Genomic DNA, 11,085 nt, shown 5'->3' on the forward strand with positions numbered 1-11,085 from the left:
AAGCGCCATGTCCAAAGTAAATAAATAAATAACTAATGAATAAATAAGTAAAATTAAAATAAAACAAGTATGATCTTCTTTTGGGAGGATTATGCAATAAAATGCGCTTCCTCTGGAAGGAATCATGAAAAATCCAAAGATCAAAGGTTGAAAGCACAACTGGAGAGGACAACCGAGGCTAAGTTAGCCTTTGAAAATTCGAAACGAAATTAGCAAAAGTTATCCAAAACGGCCAACACGAGTCTATGAGAAGCCATTTTCTTATATGTCTCCAATAAAAACCATAAGATTTCTGAACTAATAAATCAGAGTAGGTATGTTGTGACTCGGACAGGATGTTTGCAGGTTGTGCATCTTTTGACACGTCCAGATGTGAATACAGCAGGGTACTACATCGGGATCTGCGGATGTCATTCCACGTGAGTTTGAAGGAGAACCACATGAGCGTGTGTCAGAAGCTGTGTGATACATTAAACTGAGACCTGACTTAGAAGCAACTTCACTTGTGCAGGCTGACGTCACTTATGTTGTGTATGGTTCATGTGTGAGATCATTTGGGTGATCATGCAGGTTTTGCAGTTGTGAAACAGGAAGGTGGAAACTTTGTGACGGTGAAAGCTGAGAAGTGTGAACGGCCATGTTCGGCACAGTTGGCTGAACTGAAGGCCCTAACGGAAGCATGTCTACTGGTGTAAGGTTACGAATGTGTACACAGATTCTGCATATGCTCATGATATTTGCTATTTGTTTGAAGCAGTTTGGAAGCAGAGAGGGTTCAGGAGGTCAGACGGGAGTCCAGTGCGACAGGAGGTCCAAATGAAGGAGCGGATTGAAGTCATGAAAATTGAAAATTGGCAGTGTTAAAGTGTCAAATAATCGTAAAGGTAACGAAATGGTCAATAAAGGTAATAACGCGGCTGATGAGGCAGCGAAAGTAGCATCAAAGTGCCAGCTTGCTGTTTTGGCACCAATGGTGTTACTGGAGCCAGATGTCACGCCACCACAAGGATATTGGTCATACATATTGGATAAATAGTCGTAAAAAATTTTTTGGTAAGAGAAGTGATTCATCTGTTTGTCATTCCATCAGAGATTAGCTCAAATAATGGTTAAGTGTTGTTTAGAAAAGTGCAAGAGGCATTCTGCAGCAGCTGCGAATCAAGCAGCGCTGTGGGGCCATTTATCATCCACAGAGTCAAGGGATGGTTGAGAGGATCAAAGGAACCTGGAAAGTGAAATTGAATTGAATCTGTGCTTCAACTAAACTAACTAGATGCTTTGCTGCTTGCACTAATGAGCTTTCGTATGCAGACTCATAGAGTCACGCCCTAACACCGCATAAAATGCTAACGGGTCGACCCATGCCGGCACCTCAGTTGAGAGGTCCCTTTAAAGGGCAGGTGCAAACAGAGTGGACAGCTTACATGAAGCAACTAACTGCAATCCACAGAACAATCTATCTACAGGAGGAGTCCAGAGACTTGAGTCTCGAACAGCTGGTTGAGAGGCCAGTGGTGCCAGGCGACCAGGTGCACATCGAAGTGTTCCGAAGGAAGTGGCTTGAGCCAAGACGGAAAGGACCGTACACAATGGTGCGAGCAACGTCAACAGCAGTTCAAGTGGAAGGTAGCAACACATGGTACCATTTGAATCACTGCACTAAGGTTCGGACTAAAGACACAGACGGAGTCGAGTCCGAGGGAAAGGATTAACAAAAGGAAGAGGTTAAGATTTCTGACACTGTGAGCATCCAGGTGTGGGTGTTGGCCGACAGCATGGGCTCAGGAGAACGAAGCCTGGAGATGTTGGACGGGATCCCGCAGACAGGAGAGGCTGGAAGGGTCCCGTGATGAAGCCACCCCGCAGGGAAGTAGCCAGCCTGGGTCAGATGAGTATGATGCAACAATACACACCCACTCAGACCATGCCACGCCACAAACTTTGCCAGCAATACACACTAGAGCTAGTCGTGAAGAGGTATCTGCTAAGCTTGAATTTAAGTTCATGGAATAAACGATTTGAGGAAGTGTGGATCATGGGTCCGGAGGAGGAGACGACCAAATCACCGCCTCTGGACGCCACAACAAAGGGGCAATCTGGTAAGATCATGTCAGATTGGGTCAGAAGAAGTTGTTCACAATGGTTGTAAGAACAGAAAGATTTCTCGTGGAAGGCTAGGGGGATTTGATACCATTAGCACTACAGGATAGAATAATCATGTTAACCCAAGAACAGACGGAGTGTACATGCACAGGTAAAGTCAGGAAAACAGTGTAACTGTGGAAGAGGGTTTAAGGCAGCACAGAATATGTGGTATAGATGGGCATGGTACACTACGAGAGAACGGACAGCGACGGAGGGTCTCATATGCGCAGACGCTCCAGGAGCATTGCCTGTTGTTGTTCCAGAGCCACACACCTTCAGGGACTGTGCAGTGGTCCAGCAACGGGAATGCAGAGCAGGTAGGTTCACATGGGCAGAGGATAAATGGTTATTGTTTCCTATGTGTGGTATTAAGGGCAGATTGATGTTTGGGCCAAATAAATTACATAGTTATTTTCAAAATAAGGAAGGGCCACAAATTGGAGTCTTCTTGTGCTGAATTTAATCTGAGTACATCACAGGATGGGCCTCCAACGGATTATAGAGTAGATTACGATGGTGAGTTTGAATGCTTTTGGAACTCACGTAGGTAATACTACTGTTAAATGAAACCAATATTTATTGGGATTTATTTATTTGGATCAAATTGTGAAAATATAGAAATGATCATTTTAACGCTATATCTTTTTGGGGATCAGACACACCCGGTAGCTGAGAGTTACTGGAGGTGTGGAGAGGATGTTTTGTTAAATGTGTTACCCAACAGGTGGATAGGTCTTTGGGCACTGGTGAGGAGGAAGACATCGGTTGTGTTAATGTATGACAAGGTAAACGAGATGCAAGGTTTGGATGTGGAAGAAGGGAGAGTTAAAAGATCTAGTGATGGCTACATCAGGGATAAGCACGTTTACTTGGATGCAACAGGGGAGCCGGGAGGGATTCCTTTCGAGTTCAAAGCACGCAGTGAGATTGCAGCTGGATTTGAGTCCATTTTGCCGTGGATCATATTTAACAAAATGGTGAGTGGATTGATTACATATAATACAACCAACAGAGGATTCGTGACTACACGAGTGAAGGGTTTGCAGGCTTTGGAGAACAACTACATGAGACGAGTATGATGGCTTGGTAGAACAGACAAGTTTTAGAATGGATATTAGAAGGGAAAATGGTGTGTGCCAGATGGTTGAGGAAAATGGTGTACATTTATACCCGGGAACACTGCAGCTCATGGAACAGTTACAACGGCCGTGAAGAAGATCAGAGAACGGAGAGAGGAGCTGACGTGTGATGCTGGTGGAGGTGAATGGTGGTGGACTGGTCTGTTTGGGATTTTGGGAAAAGGGGGAGCGATGACGGTTAAAGCGGGAATAGCAATATTGTTGATAGTGATAATGGTCTCCCTATTGGTGTGTTGCATTATACCCATTCTGAGAAGGTGTTTGCTGCAAGTGATGTTCAAACGAACAGTGGAGGGAATCTGGAGGCAGATGACCATGCGAGACCAGGTCTGAGGACCAACGCATGGGAGAGCGGGTCAACGAATGAAGGTTATCAATGGACGGTTCACAAGATTCTTTCCTCGAGTGTGAAACCAAGTTTAGTCTGATAGGGAGAAGAGATGCTGAAGATCTCTTTGATTGGGAGTGACGTACTGGCGACCTCTCCTCCCAGAGTTAGCTTAGCAGTTCCAGACCCAGCCGGACGGATGTTCGGCCAGAAGCAGACGACACCAGAGTACAGGAGATGGGACGGGACTGGAGGAGCTGCATTACATTGCATTTTATTACTATTGTTGTGTGATAATCCATAATTTTATGTATTGTACTTGATACAAAACGGTGATTAACTGATTTGATGGTGGTGTATTCAGTCTATGTGTATTATCAATCAAAACTGATCACTGATATGTCCATTGCCAATTGTGTCAGTCAACTGTTCGGAGTGCGACCTTGGTAAAGTGGTCGGTCGCCAGTGGGGTGGGGCCGTAGGTGAGTTTTCCCAAGATAAGAACATGAGTTACGAAAGTAGCAGCCGGTGGGTTTTTCGCACCTATGCACTGCGAACAGTGGACAAGTGTGATGGCAATGTAAAACTTGTAGTGTTGTTGAATTCAATATCGTTTAATTTAATTTAATCATTTAATGTGATTCGAGTACACATATATATATTCCTTTTCATTTATTCAAAATGGTCCCGTTGATTGATATTGTAGAATTATTAGGATGATTTAGTATTGATTATGTTAATTAATTCTTAATTAACTATGTGGGATGATTTTCTTTCATTTTAGATTATTTCTTTATTAAATCACTGATAAGTGATTTCAGGGGGGACTATGTGGGAGAAGGATGTCATGACATTCTCATGACTTCTGGCCTAGTTACATCCTGTGCCTTGTTGACTGGTTCATATGAATATTGTTGATAGTTAGAATGAGCGTGTTTATGATAAACTGCGAAAGCTAGGCGCCTCCAGAGAGGGCCACGTACACTTGTTATGATAAAACGGTATAAAAGGGTGTCACAAGATGAGCTCGTCGGACATTTTGTACATTCTGTATGCATATTTGCTGTGACAGTTTGTTCAATAAACTCCCCAATGGACGGCTGACCAACGCGTGATTCGACTCATTTTCTCCACAACATTGTTCACTTAACTGTCAGTGGCTTTAATGTTGGGGATGTTCAGTCTATGTCCTCAATAACTTCACTCATGTTGAGTGAAAGGAGAGCCAACTGCTACAGCTCCAAACAATATAGTAAGACAGGACATTTTTGCAATTGTTATAAGCACTCTTAATTAACAATTTGGGAGAGCAAAGAGAGACGCATTTGAGATGAAAGAAGGTACCCAAAGTTATCCATCAAGCTTTCCGTATAGGTTTCTTAAAGGAGGAGGGCTCGTCCGGGATTTGAACCCGGGACCTCTCGCACCCTAAGCGAGAATCATACCCCTAGACCAACGAGCCAAAAGCTGGCCTTTTTGCGTTTCGTGAGAGCGCGCGGACAGCTGACGTAGCCATGGAATCCTGGGAATTTGTGATTGCTTTCTTTCTTCTTTGACTTTTCCAGAGTAATGAGCCTATATTGTTTGGAGTTGGCTCTCCATTCACTCAACGTGAGTGAAGTTATTAGGCACATACCCTGAACAGCCCACAAAAACTCCTGAGACCAATGAGCCAATACTCACCGCCAGGTTCCACCAAGTCACATCACATTTTATCAAGAAGCCCAACTTTAAGACAGAACAGGTCTATATCTCCATTTCTCTACCATTGACTTGAAGCGTTTCAATCTGGATTTTTAGTACAAATACCAAAACTGCTTTAGATAATACTGCAGAGGGTGTGCTTCCATGATACAGGATTACTGACATGTGTGGATCTGTCTTTCAAATTCCAGATAAGAAATTAATTTAAGAAGGTCTTGAAGCAACTTCGGAATGAGTGGTGGAGGTTTGAGCTGTATTGCCATATTTGGGGTTTTGATTCCAAATGCATTGAATGTTATAGTCAATAATTCAATTCTTCTCTGATTTCACAGCAAAGGGAAGACACAAGGCCAGTAAACCAGGGAAGGGCTCGTCCGGGATTTGAACCCGGGACCTCCCGCACCCGAAGCGAGAATCATACCCCTAGACCAACGAGCCAAGATTTGCAGCTTTAGACTTCATACGAGTGCCGCGGGCCACAGATAGCAAAAAGATACCCTCGGAAGGTACGTTCGATCATCGAATAGAAACATCCTACAACTTTCAGTTCAGCTCACTCAATGTCAGTGTTGCTTCCATTTTTTTTTATTTCAAAGTTCTCTTATTCTAAAGTGGAGATTAGTTGCCAAAAGTATGTGTAAATCAATCTGTAACACTACAAATCCCAGCTGTGAGTGTAAACTTGTGGAGGGTCAACGTAAACTCCAAGTAAAAGCTGGGATAACGGTTTGTCTAGCTAAAAATTGCATTGTAAAAGAAAAGAAGAGTTTTTCACTTAACTGTCAGTGGATTTAATTTTGGGGATGTTCAGTCTATGTCCTCAATAACTTCACTCATGTTGAGTGAAAGGAGAGCCAACTGCTACAGCTCCAAACAATATAGTAAGACAGGACATTTTTGCAATTGTTATCAGCACTCTTAATTAACAATTTGGGAGAGCAAAGAGAGACGCTTTTGAGATGAAGGAAGGTACCCAAAGTTAACCATCAAGCTTTCCGTATAGGTTTCTTAAGGGAGGAGGGCTCGCCCGGGATTTGAACCCGGGACCTCTCGCACCCTAAGCGAGAATCATACCCCTAGACCAACGAGCCAAAAAGTGGACTTTTTGCGTTTCGTGAGAGCACGCGGACAGCTGACGTAGCCATGGAATCCTGGGAATTTGTGATTGCTTTCTTTCTTCTTTGACTTTTCCAGAGCAATGAGCCTATATTGTTTGGAGTTGGCTCTCCCTTCACTCAACGTGAGTGAAGTTATTAGGCACATACCCTGAACAGCCCACAAAAACTCCTGAGACCAATGAGCCAATACTCACCGCCAGGTTCCACCAACTCACATCACATTTTATCAAGAAGCCCAACTTTAAGACAGAACAGGTCTATATCTCCATTTCTCTACCATTGACTTGAAGCGTTTCAATCTGGATTTATAGTACAAATACCAAAACTGCTTTAGATAATACTGCAGAGGGTGTGCTTCCATGATACAGGATTACTGACATGTGTGGATCTGTCTTTCAAATTCCAGATAAGAAATTAATTTAAGAAGGTCTTGAAGCAACTTCGGAATGAGTGGTGGAGGTTTGAGCTGTATTGCCATATTTGGGGTTTTGATTCCAAATGCATTGAATGTTATAGTCATTGATTCAATTCTTCTCTGATTTCACAGCAAAGGGAAGACACAAGGCCAGTAAACCAGGGAAGGGCTCGTCCGGGATTTGAACCCGGGACCTCCCGCACCCGAAGCGAGAATCATACCCCTAGACCAACGAGCCAAGATTTGCAGCTTTAGACTTCATACGAGTGCCGCGGGCCACAGATAGCAAAAAGATACCCTCGGAAGGTACGTTCGATCATCGAATAGAAACATCCTACAACTTTCAGTTCAGCTCACTCAATGTCAGTGTTGCTTCCATTTTTTTTTATTTCAAAGTTCTCTTATTCTAAAGTGGAGATTAGTTGCCAAAAGTATGTGTAAATCAATCTGTAACACTACAAATCCCAGCTGTGAGTGTAAACTTGTGGAGGGTCAACGTAAACTCCAAGTAAAAGCTGGGATAACGGTTTGTCTAGCTAAAAATTGCATTGTAAAAGAAAAGAAGAGTTTTTCACTTAACTGTCAGTGGCTTTAATTTTGGGGATGTTCAGTCTATGTCCTCAATAACTTCACTCATGTTGAGTGAAAGGAGAGCCAACTGCTACAGCTCCAAACAATATAGTAAGACAGGACATTTTTGCAATTGTTATCAGCACTCTTAATTAACAATTTGGGAGAGCAAAGAGAGACGCTTTTGAGATGAAGGAAGGTACCCAAAGTTAACCATCAAGCTTTCCGTATAGGTTTCTTAAGGGAGGAGGGCTCGCCCGGGATTTGAACCCCGGACCTCTCGCACCCTAAGCGAGAACCATACCCCTAGACCAACGAGCCAAAAAGTGGACTTTTTGCGTTTCGTGAGAGCACGCGGACAGCTGACGTAGCCATGGAATCCTGGGAATTTGTGATTGCTTTCTTTCTTCTTTGACTTTTCCAGAGCAATGAGCCTATATTGTTTGGAGTTGGCTCTCCCTTCACTCAACATGAGTGAAGTTATTAGGCACATACACTGAACAGCCCACAAAAACACCTCAGACCAATGAGCCAATACTCACCGCCAGGTTCCACCAACTCACATCACATTTTATCAAGAAGCCCAACTTTAAGACAGAACAGGTCTATATCTCCATTTCTCTACCATTGACTTGAAGCGTTTCAATCTGGACTTGTAGAACAAATACGGAAACTGCTTTAGATAATACTGCAGAGGGTGTGCTTCCATGATACAGGATTACTGACATGCGTGGATCTGTCTTTCAAATTCCAGATAAGAAATTAATTTAAGAAGGTCTTGAAGCAACTTCGGAATGAGTGGTGGAGGTTTGAGCTGTATTGCCATATTTGGGGTTTTGATTCCAAATGCATTGAATGTTATAGTCATTGATTCAATCCTTCTCTGATTTCACAGCAAAGGAAAGACACAAGGCCAGTAAACCAGGAAAGGGCTCGTCCGGGATTTGAACCCGGGACCTCTCGCACCCAAAGCGAGAATCATACCCCTAGACCAACGAGCCAAAAGTTGGACTTTTTGCGTTTCGTGAGAGCACGCGGACAGCTGACGTAGCCATGGAATCCTGGGAATTTGTGATTGCTTTCTTTCTTCTTTGACTTTTCCAGAGTAATGAGCCTATATTGTTTGGAGTTGGCTCTCCATTCACTCAACGTGAGTGAAGTTATTAGGCACATACCCTGAACAGCCCACAAAAACTCCTGAGACCAATGAGCCAATACTCACCGCCAGGTTCCACCAAGTCACATCACATTTTATCAAGAAGCCCAACTTTAAGACAGAACAGGTCTATATCTCCATTTCTCTACCATTGACTTGAAGCGTTTCAATCTGGATTTTTAGTACAAATACCAAAACTGCTTTAGATAATACTGCAGAGGGTGTGCTTCCATGATACAGGATTACTGACATGTGTGGATCTGTCTTTCAAATTCCAGATAAGAAATTAATTTAAGAAGGTCTTGAAGCAACTTCGGAATGAGTGGTGGAGGTTTGAGCTGTATTGCCATATTTGGGGTTTTGATTCCAAATGCATTGAATGTTATAGTCAATAATTCAATTCTTCTCTGATTTCACAGCAAAGGGAAGACACAAGGCCAGTAAACCAGGGAAGGGCTCGTCCGGGATTTGAACCCGGGACCTCCCGCACCCGAAGCGAGAATCATACCCCTAGACCAACGAGCCAAGATTTGCAGCTTTAGACTTCATACGAGTGCCGCGGGCCACAGATAGCAAAAAGATACCCTCGGAAGGTACGTTCGATCATCGAATAGAAACATCCTACAACTTTCAGTTCAGCTCACTCAATGTCAGTGTTGCTTCCATTTTTTTTTATTTCAAAGTTCTCTTATTCTAAAGTGGAGATTAGTTGCCAAAAGTATGTGTAAATCAATCTGTAACACTACAAATCCCAGCTGTGAGTGTAAACTTGTGGAGGGTCAACGTAAACTCCAAGTAAAAGCTGGGATAACGGTTTGTCTAGCTAAAAATTGCATTGTAAAAGAAAAGAAGAGTTTTTCACTTAACTGTCAGTGGATTTAATTTTGGGGATGTTCAGTCTATGTCCTCAATAACTTCACTCATGTTGAGTGAAAGGAGAGCCAACTGCTACAGCTCCAAACAATATAGTAAGACAGGACATTTTTGCAATTGTTATCAGCACTCTTAATTAACAATTTGGGAGAGCAAAGAGAGACGCTTTTGAGATGAAGGAAGGTACCCAAAGTTAACCATCAAGCTTTCCGTATAGGTTTCTTAAGGGAGGAGGGCTCGCCCGGGATTTGAACCCGGGACCTCTCGCACCCTAAGCGAGAATCATACCCCTAGACCAACGAGCCAAAAAGTGGACTTTTTGCGTTTCGTGAGAGCACGCGGACAGCTGACGTAGCCATGGAATCCTGGGAATTTGTGATTGCTTTCTTTCTTCTTTGACTTTTCCAGAGCAATGAGCCTATATTGTTTGGAGTTGGCTCTCCCTTCACTCAACGTGAGTGAAGTTATTAGGCACATACCCTGAACAGCCCACAAAAACTCCTGAGACCAATGAGCCAATACTCACCGCCAGGTTCCACCAACTCACATCACATTTTATCAAGAAGCCCAACTTTAAGACAGAACAGGTCTATATCTCCATTTCTCTACCATTGACTTGAAGCGTTTCAATCTGGATTTATAGTACAAATACCAAAACTGCTTTAGATAATACTGCAGAGGGTGTGCTTCCATGATACAGGATTACTGACATGTGTGGATCTGTCTTTCAAATTCCAGATAAGAAATTAATTTAAGAAGGTCTTGAAGCAACTTCGGAATGAGTGGTGGAGGTTTGAGCTGTATTGCCATATTTGGGGTTTTGATTCCAAATGCATTGAATGTTATAGTCATTGATTCAATTCTTCTCTGATTTCACAGCAAAGGGAAGACACAAGGCCAGTAAACCAGGGAAGGGCTCGTCCGGGATTTGAACCCGGGACCTCCCGCACCCGAAGCGAGAATCATACCCCTAGACCAACGAGCCAAGATTTGCAGCTTTAGACTTCATACGAGTGCCGCGGGCCACAGATAGCAAAAAGATACCCTCGGAAGGTACGTTCGATCATCGAATAGAAACATCCTACAACTTTCAGTTCAGCTCACTCAATGTCAGTGTTGCTTCCATTTTTTTTTATTTCAAAGTTCTCTTATTCTAAAGTGGAGATTAGTTGCCAAAAGTATGTGTAAATCAATCTGTAACACTACAAATCCCAGCTGTGAGTGTAAACTTGTGGAGGGTCAACGTAAACTCCAAGTAAAAGCTGGGATAACGGTTTGTCTAGCTAAAAATTGCATTGTAAAAGAAAAGAAGAGTTTTTCACTTAACTGTCAGTGGCTTTAATTTTGGGGATGTTCAGTCTATGTCCTCAATAACTTCACTCATGTTGAGTGAAAGGAGAGCCAACTGCTACAGCTCCAAACAATATAGTAAGACAGGACATTTTTGCAATTGTTATCAGCACTCTTAATTAACAATTTGGGAGAGCAAAGAGAGACGCTTTTGAGATGAAGGAAGGTACCCAAAGTTAACCATCAAGCTTTCCGTATAGGTTTCTTAAGGGAGGAGGGCTCGCCCGGGATTTGAACCCCGGACCTCTCGCACCCTAAGCGAGAACCATACCCCTAGACCAACGAGC

The 11,085-nt window shown here is 43.1% G+C and overlaps 8 non-coding genes across 8 annotated transcripts; all 8 read right to left on the minus strand.

Annotated features, from left to right (window-relative positions):
- Positions 1 to 5,002: 5,002 nt before the first annotated feature.
- Positions 5,003 to 5,074, minus strand: trnap-agg (transfer RNA proline (anticodon AGG)). Its single transcript has one exon. It is a non-coding gene; the product is annotated as a tRNA-Pro (tRNA).
- Positions 5,075 to 5,682: 608 nt separating this feature from the next.
- On the minus strand, positions 5,683 to 5,754 carry trnap-cgg (transfer RNA proline (anticodon CGG)). Its single transcript has one exon. It is a non-coding gene; the product is annotated as a tRNA-Pro (tRNA).
- A 581-nt stretch (positions 5,755 to 6,335) lies between these two features.
- On the minus strand, positions 6,336 to 6,407 carry trnap-agg (transfer RNA proline (anticodon AGG)). The gene has a single exon. It is a non-coding gene; the product is annotated as a tRNA-Pro (tRNA).
- Positions 6,408 to 7,015: 608 nt separating this feature from the next.
- trnap-cgg (transfer RNA proline (anticodon CGG)) lies at positions 7,016 to 7,087 on the minus strand. Its single transcript has one exon. It is a non-coding gene; the product is annotated as a tRNA-Pro (tRNA).
- A 1,261-nt stretch (positions 7,088 to 8,348) lies between these two features.
- trnap-ugg (transfer RNA proline (anticodon UGG)) lies at positions 8,349 to 8,420 on the minus strand. The gene has a single exon. It is a non-coding gene; the product is annotated as a tRNA-Pro (tRNA).
- Positions 8,421 to 9,028: 608 nt separating this feature from the next.
- trnap-cgg (transfer RNA proline (anticodon CGG)) lies at positions 9,029 to 9,100 on the minus strand. The gene has a single exon. It is a non-coding gene; the product is annotated as a tRNA-Pro (tRNA).
- Positions 9,101 to 9,681: 581 nt separating this feature from the next.
- Positions 9,682 to 9,753, minus strand: trnap-agg (transfer RNA proline (anticodon AGG)). The gene has a single exon. It is a non-coding gene; the product is annotated as a tRNA-Pro (tRNA).
- Positions 9,754 to 10,361: 608 nt separating this feature from the next.
- trnap-cgg (transfer RNA proline (anticodon CGG)) lies at positions 10,362 to 10,433 on the minus strand. The gene has a single exon. It is a non-coding gene; the product is annotated as a tRNA-Pro (tRNA).
- Between the last annotated feature and the right edge of the window lie 652 nt (positions 10,434 to 11,085).

The sequence above is a fragment of the Odontesthes bonariensis genome, chromosome 9 (genome assembly GCF_027942865.1).
Source record: "Odontesthes bonariensis isolate fOdoBon6 chromosome 9, fOdoBon6.hap1, whole genome shotgun sequence".
Lineage (NCBI taxonomy): Eukaryota > Metazoa > Chordata > Actinopteri > Atheriniformes > Atherinopsidae > Odontesthes > Odontesthes bonariensis.